Genomic DNA, 8,202 nt, shown 5'->3' with positions numbered 1-8,202 from the left:
GAATTGAATGGAAGAACAATAGTAATTGCATTAATACTCGAGGTACAGCAGAGCTCCACACCTTAATCTATGGTGTGTAGAAACTCCACCGTTGAAAATACATAAGAACAAGGTCTAGGCATGGCCGAGAGGCCAGCCCCCATGTTCTAAGATAGCATAAGACTAAATATAGCTACCAAGATCTGATCTAAGAACTAGATGTCCAAAGATGAAAATACAATAGCAAAAGGTCCTATTTGTAGAGAACTAGTAGCATAGGATTTACAAAGATGAGTAAATGACATAAAAATCCACTTCCGGGCCCACTTGGTGTGTGCTTGGGCTGAGCATTGAAGCATTTTCGTGTAGAGACTTCTCTTGGAGTTAAACGCCAGCTTTTGTGCCAGTTTCGGCATTTAACTCCCATTCTTGTGCTAGTTCCGGCGTTTAACGCCGGGCAGTTTTGAGCTGATTTGGGACACCAGTTTGGGCCATCAAATCTCGGGCAAAGTATGGACTATTATCCATTGTTGGAAAGCCCAGGATGTCTACTTTCCAACGCCGTTGAGAGCGCGCCAATTGGGCTTCTGTAGCTCCAGAAAATCCACTTCGAGTGCAGGGAGTTCAGAATCCAACAGCATCTGCAGTCCTTTTCAGCCTCTGAATCAGATTTTTGCTCAAGTCCCTCAATTTCAGCCAGAAAATACCTGAAATCACAGAAAAAAACACAAACTCATAGTAAAGTCCAGAAAAGTGAATTTTAACTAAAAACTAATAGAAATATACTAAAAACTAACTAAAACATACTAAAAACAATGCCAAAAAGCGTACAAATTATCCGCTCATCATTGACTTTGTATTGAGAGAAGCTTTTCATACTTCTTCTCCATGTGTACAAAAGGAGAACCTTGAGTCTTTAATACAAGGTAGTCCTCATTCAATTGAAGAACCAACTCTCCTCTGTCAACATCAATCACGGCTTTTGCTGTGGCTAGGAAAGGTCTGCCAAGGATGATGGATTCATCCTCATCCTTTCCAGTGTCTAGGATTATGAAATCAGTAGGGATGTAAAGGCCTTCAACCTTCACTAGCACGTTCTCTACTAGTCCATAAGCCTGTTTCATTGATTTGTGTGCCATCTCTAGTGAGAATTTTGCAGCTTGTACCTCAAAGATTCCTAGTTTCTCCATTACAGAGAGTGGCATGAGGTTAATACCTGACCCTAGGTCACACAGAGCCTTCTCAAAGGTCATGGTGCCTATGGTACAAGGTATTAAGAATTTTCCAGGATCCTGTTTCTTTTGAGGTAAAGTTTGCTGAACCTAGGTATTCAGTTCATTAATGAGCAATGGAGGTTCATCCTCCTAAGTCTCATTACCAAATAGCTTGGCATTCAGCTTCATGATTGCTCTTAAATACTGGGCAACTTGCCCTTCATCAATGTCTTCATCTTCTTCAGAAGATGAATAGTCATCAGAGCTCATAAATGGTAAAAGGATATTCAATGGAATCTTTATGGTCTCTGTATGAGCCTCAGATTCCTTTGGTTCCTCATTGGGGTATTTCTTAATGGCCAGTGGACGTTCCCTGAGGCCTTCCTCACTGGGAATCACTGCCTTTTCACTCTCTCTTGCTTTGGCCATGTTGGTCATGGTTATGGCCTTGCACTCTCTTTTGGGATTCTCTTCTATTGCTTGGGAGAGTGCTAGGAGGAGTTTCAGTAACCCTTTTACTCAGCTGACCCACTTGTGCCTCCAAGTTTCTGATGGAGGACCTTGTTTCATTCATGAAAATGAGAGTGGCATTAGATAGATCAAAGACTATATTTGCTATGCTAGATGGGTTCTGCTCAGAATTCTCTGTCTGTTGCTGAGAGGATGATGGAAAAGGCTTGTCATTGCTAAACCTGTTTCTTCCACCATTATTATTGTTAAAGCCTTGTTGAGGCTTTTGTTGATCCTTCCATGAGAAACTTAGATGATTTCTCCATGAGGGATTATAGTTGTTTCCATAGGCTTCACCCATGTAATTCACCTCTGCCATTGAAGGGTTCTCAGGATCATAAGCTTCTTCTTCAGAAGATGCTTTTTTAGTACTGTTGGATGCATTTTACAAACCATTCAGACTTTGAGAAATCATATTGACTTGCTGAGTCAACATTTTATTCTGAGCCAATATGGCATTCAGAGCATCAATTTCAAGAACTCCCTTCCTCCGAGGCATCCCACTATTCAAAGGATTCCTTTCTGAGGTGTACATGAACTGGTTATTTGCAACAATTTCAATGAGTTCCTGAGCTTCTGTGGGCATTTTCTTCAGGTGAATAGATCCACCTACAGAATGGTCCAATGACATCTTAGACAATTCAGACAGACCATTATAGAATATATCCAGGATGGTCCATTCTGAGAGCATGTCAAAATGACACTTTTTGGTCAGTTGCTTGTATCTTTCCCAAGCTTCATAGAGGGATTCACCTTCTTTTTGTCTGGAGGTTTGGACATCCACTCTATGCTTGCTCAGCTTTTGAGGAGGAAAGAACTTGGCTAAGAAAGCCGTGACCAACTTATCCCAAGAGTTTAGGCTGTCTTTAGGTTGAGAGTCCAAATGCCAGACAGATCCTGAGGTGATCCTGTGGGGTCCACAGATCCTGAGGTGTCAAGGATTTCTCATCCCTGCACCCTTTAGGCGTGTAAAATGCCATTTATATGCAATCCTGGAGTTTAATGCCAGACTACAGCTTGTTTCTGGCGTTAAACACCCAAATGTAGCCTGTTTCTGGCGTTTAATGCCAACCTGATGCTTGTTTCTGGCGTTAAACACTAGCTTGGTGCTTGTTTCTGGCGTTAAATGCCAGGCAGCTATTCCTCTAAGGTGTGCTTTTTCTTCTGCTGTTTTTTATTCTGTTTTTAATTTTTGCAATTATTTTTTGACTCCACATGATCATAAACCTAATAAAACATGGAAGAACAATAGAAATATAGATAAATAAAAATTGGGTTGCCTCCCAATAAGCGCTTCTTTAATGTCAATTGCTTGACAGTGAGCTCTCATGGAGCTTCACAGGTATTCAGAGCATTGTTGGGACCTCCCAACACCAAACTTAGAGTTTGAATGTGGGGTTCAATACCAAACTTAAGTTTGGTTGTGGCCTCCCAACACCAAACTTAGAGTTTAACTGTGGGGGCTCTATTTGACTCTGCATTGAGAGAAACTTTTCATGCTTCCTCTCCATAGTTGTAGAGGAAGATCCTTGAGCTTTAAACACAAGGTATTCCCCATTCAATTGAAGGATTAGCTCTCCTCTGTCAACATCAATAGCTCTTGCTGTGGCTAGGAAGGGTCTTCCAAGGATGATGCATTCATCCTCATCCTTCCCAGTGTCTAGGATTATGAAATCAGCAGGGATGTAAAGGCCTTTAACCTTCACTAACACATCCTCTACCAATCCATAAGCTTGTTTTATTGACTTGTCTGCCATCTTTAATGAGATTCTTGCAGCTTGTACCTCAAATATCCCCAGTTTCTCCATTACAGAGAGTGGCATAAGATTTATACCTGACCCCAGGTCACACAGAGCCTTCTCAAAGATCATGGTGTCTATGGTACAGGGTATTAAAAATTTACCAGGATCTTGTTTCTTTTGAGGTAAAGTTTGTTGAACCCATGTATTTAGTTTACTAATAAGCAAGGGAGGTTCATCTTCCCAAGTCTCATTACCAAATAACTTGGCATTCAGCTTCATGATGGCTCCTATATATTGAGCAACCTGCTCTTCAGTTACATCTTCATTCTCTTCAAAGGAAGAATAGTTCTCAGAGCTCATGAATGGCAGAAGGAAGTTTAATGGAATCTCTATGGTCTCTATATGAGCCTCAGATTCCTTTAGGTCCTCAATAGGAAACTCCTTTCTATCTGGGGGACGTCCGATGAGGTCTTCCTCATTGGGATTCACGTCCTCCCCTTCCTATTTGGATTCGGCCATTTTGATTATATCAATGGCCTTGCACTCTCTTTTTAGATTCTTTTCTGTATTTCTTGGGAGAGTACTAGAAAGAGTTTCAGTGATTTTCTTACTCAGCTAACCCACTTGTGCCTCCAAGTTTCTAATGGAGGACCTTGTTTCATTCATGAAACTTAAAGTGGCCTTAGATAGATCAGAGACTATATTTGCTAAGATAGAGGGACTCTGCTCAGAATTCTCTGTCTGTTGCTGAGAAGATGATGGAAAAGGCTTGCTATTGCTAAACCTGTTTCTTCCACCATTGTTATTATTGAAGCCTTGCTTCTGTGGATCCTTCCATGAAAAATTCGAATGATTTCTCCATGAAGGGTTCTAGGTGTTGCCAAAGGCTTCACCCATGTAATTTACCTCTGCCATTGCAGGGTTCTCAGGATCATAAGCTTCTTCTTCAGAAGATGCTTCTTTAGTACTATTGGATGCATTTTGCAATCCATTCAAACTCTAAGATATCATATTGACTTGTTGGGTCAATATTTTGTTCTGAGCCAATATGGCATTCAGAGCATCAATTTCAAGAACTCCCTTTCTCTGAGTAATCCCATTACTCATAGGATTCCTTTCAAAAGTGTACATGAACTGGTTATTTGCAACCATTTCAATGAGTTCCTGAGCTTTTGCAGGCGTTTTCTTTAGGTGAATAGATCCACCTGCAGAATGGTCCAATGACATCTTAGACAATTCAGACAGACCATCATAGAATATATCCAGGATGGTCCATTCTGAAAGCATGTCAGAAGGACACTTTTTGGTCAGTTGCTTGTATCTCTCCCAAGCTTCATAGAGGGATTCACCTTCTTTTTGTCTAAAGGTTTGAACATCCACTCTATGCCTGCTCAGCTTTTGAGGAGGAAAGAGCTTGGCTAAAAAAGTCGTGACCAGCTTATCCCAAGAGTTTAGGCTGTCTTTAGGTTGAGAGTCCAACCATACTCTAGCTTTGTCTCTTACAGCAAAAGGGAAAAGCATAAGCCTGTAGACCTCAGGATCAACTCCATTGGTCTTAAAAGTATCACAGATCTGTAAGAATTTAGTTAAGAACTGAAAAGGATCTTCTGATGGAAGTCCATGAAACTTGCAATTCTGTTGCATTAGAGAAACTAATTGAGGCTTTAGCTCAAAAGCCCATCAAGACCACTTCTTCGAAGTTGTGGCCAAGAAGAAGGTGATCCCTGAGGTCCCTTTTAAGCTCAAAAGGGGCGAATATCTGGAAATCCGACAAGAAATTAGAAGAAGAGGATGGGAAGTTCTCTCCAATCCTATTCAACAAGTTAGAATCTTAACGGTTCAAGAGTTCTATGCAAATACATGGATCACTAGGAACCATGATCAAAGCATGAACCCAAACCCAAAGAATTGGCTTACAATAGTTCGGGGGAAATGCTTAGATTTCAGTCCGGAGAACGTAAGGCTAGCATTCAACTTACCTATGATACAAGAAGACGCACGACCCTACACTAGAAGGGTCAACTTTGATCAAAGGTTGGACCAAGTCCTCATGGACATATGTGTGGAAGGAGCTCAATGGAAAAGAGACTCAAAAGGCAAGTTGGTTCAATTAAGAAGACTGGACCTTAAGCCTGTGGCTAGAGGATAGTTGGAGATCATCCAATGCTCTATCATCCCCACTAGCAACCGATCCGAAATAACTGTGGATCTGGCCATTATGATCCATAGCATCATGATTGGAGAGGAAGTAGAAGTTCATGAAGTCATCTCTCTAGAACTCTACAAAGTAGCCAAAAAGCCCTCCACCTTGGCAAGGCTAGCTTTTTCTCATCTCATTTGCCATATATGCAACTTAGCTAGAGTTGTCATAGAAGGAGATTTCCTCATTAAAGAGGAAAAGTCCATCACTAAGAAGAGGATGGAGCAAACAAGAGAGCCCATTCATGGATCTCAAGAGACGAATGAGGAAGCTCATCATCAATATATCCCTTATATGCCTCAAGGGATGCATTTTCCTCCAAACACTTATTGGGAACAACTCAACACTTCCCTAGAAGGATTGAGTCATAACATGAACCAATTAATGGTGAAACACCAAGAGCACTCCATCATTCTCAATGAGATTAGAGAAGATCAAAGAGTTGTGAGGGAGGAGCAACAAAGGCAAAGAAGAGACAAAGAGGAGCTCAAGAAAACCATCGGTTCTTCAAGAAGAAGGTGCCACCCTCACTAAGGTGGACTCATTCCTTAACTTCCTTGTTCTTATCTCTCTGTTTTTTAGTTTTATGCTTTATGTTTGTCTATGTTTTGAGTTTTTACTACATGATCATTAGTATTTAGTAACTATGTCTTAAGGCTTTGAATAATTCCATGAATCCTTCACCTTTCTTAAATGAAAAATGTTTTGAATACAAAAGAACAAGAAGTACATGAGTTTCAAATTCATCCTTGAAATTAGTTTAATTATATTGATGTGGTGGCAATACTTTTTGTTTTCTGAATGAATGCTTGAACAGTGCATATTTTTTATCCGGTTTTTTGTAAATAGCCTCAGTTTAATGAACCGGACTCGATTCATGAGAGAAGAGAGACAATAGGGTAATATTATCATTATATTAGTATTAGAAGCTTATTGAATAATATTATAAGGTTACCTGGTCAGTTTTAGTTAAAACTAGAAAATCGGTTTAACCGGGTTCAGAGTTTATTAGTGCAGCTTAGCACCAACACTCTCTGATGAGTTTAGCAATGATAAGGCCTCATTATACATGTTTTATTCTCATAATAAATATGTTACTAGTGTCATTTATGCTAGTAGCTCAGAAAATAATTTTTAGAGATGTTTTTGCAAGTGTTCTGATACATCTAGTTTTAGTAGTTATACACCTGAGATATTTTAATATTATTTTAATCCACCTCCAAGCCAACCAATCACAACACACCCTACACCCCCAAGACACTCCAAGGCTGGTCATTTACTCCCTTTGGCCGAAAATAACAAGAGAGAAAAGAGAGAAACTTTCATGAACACTTAATCTTCAAAGCTTGATTTCTTCTGAACTAAAACTCAAACCAAAATTCCGATTTCACCAAAATGATCCTCTCTTCTTCCTCTACATAACCATGTAACTTATCAAGGCTGGAAATAAGGTGAGATGGCTGTTCCTTTCCCCTTTCAATTCGGTTTTCAAGGAAACATGCTTAAACATGTGTTTTCTTGATGTTCTTCCTTAGGAATCATTCTTAACTTGAGTTGAGGGCCAAGAAATGTTAATCTCCAGCAAGTCTAAGGTTATAAATTACTTCCTAACGTGCTGAGGGAGATTTGGTTAGTTGAGGGTTTTTGGATTTAAAGTTGTTCTTGATGTGATTTAGGAGGAAAAAGTGCTTTAAGAACACTTCAAAGAGTAACCGGATTTGGGGCAGCAAATCAAGGTAAGGTTTGATGAACTTAATCTTGATTGATTGTGTTTGAGTTGTGTGATTATGATATGGTTTGGTTGTGCTTGAAATTAATTGTTTGAATGAGTAATTCTTGTTGAAATTTTGGTAAAAGTTTGATGAAATTTGATGAAATTTGATGAAATTCAAGCTATGAATGTGTGTTCTTGTGGCTGCTGGAAAAATGAACCCTAGAGCTTAAATTGAGGTTCAATTTATGTTTAAAACATGTGAAATATGGGGTTTTAGTGGCTGGGAATTTATATTGAATTTTGGTAAAAATCTGTTGCTGAAAAGACTGAAAAACGGGTAAAAACAGAGAAAAAATCTGAAGAATATATGAAGAACACGAAGAACACTTTGAGTGTGGTGAAGAACATTGAGTAACACCTTTTAGATCTTAGAAAGGGCAAGGAAGTAAAAACTTTGGTGTTTGGGGGGTTATTTGGTAATTTCTGAAAGTTAGGTTGGTTAAAGTAGAAATATTAAAAGTTACGGGTGGTAAAAAGTAAATTTTAAAGGTTAAAAGTAAAAGGTAAGGTAATTTTCGAAAAACAATAATTGAATAATAAATAATAATGAAAATAATGCGGAAAAGGCAGTTTTCTGTAAAAGCTTTAGAAAGACAGCTTTAAGCGCAGGATCTCACAATTACTTTCATAAGACACTTAGGGAGTGGTAAGAACATATTAGTGAGGCAAAGATAAATAAAAGATAAAAATTTGAAGAAAAGATAAAAATCGAAGTAAAAGTCTGTAAAGTATTAATGACAGAAAAATAGACAGAGACTAGCGAACAAACTAGAGCAACATAGT

General features: G+C 39.0%; 1 non-coding gene across 1 annotated transcript; it reads left to right on the top strand.

The window, feature by feature from the left end:
- The first annotated feature begins 4,726 nt into the window (after positions 1-4,726).
- On the top strand, positions 4,727-4,834 carry LOC127742355 (small nucleolar RNA R71). Its single transcript, XR_008003544.1, has one exon. It is a non-coding gene; the product is annotated as a small nucleolar RNA R71 (small nucleolar RNA).
- Positions 4,835-8,202: the final 3,368 nt, after the last annotated feature.

This window comes from Arachis duranensis, chromosome 9 (assembly GCF_000817695.3).
Source record: "Arachis duranensis cultivar V14167 chromosome 9, aradu.V14167.gnm2.J7QH, whole genome shotgun sequence".
Lineage (NCBI taxonomy): Eukaryota > Viridiplantae > Streptophyta > Magnoliopsida > Fabales > Fabaceae > Arachis > Arachis duranensis.
This window is presented reverse-complemented; position numbering and strand designations above follow the sequence as displayed.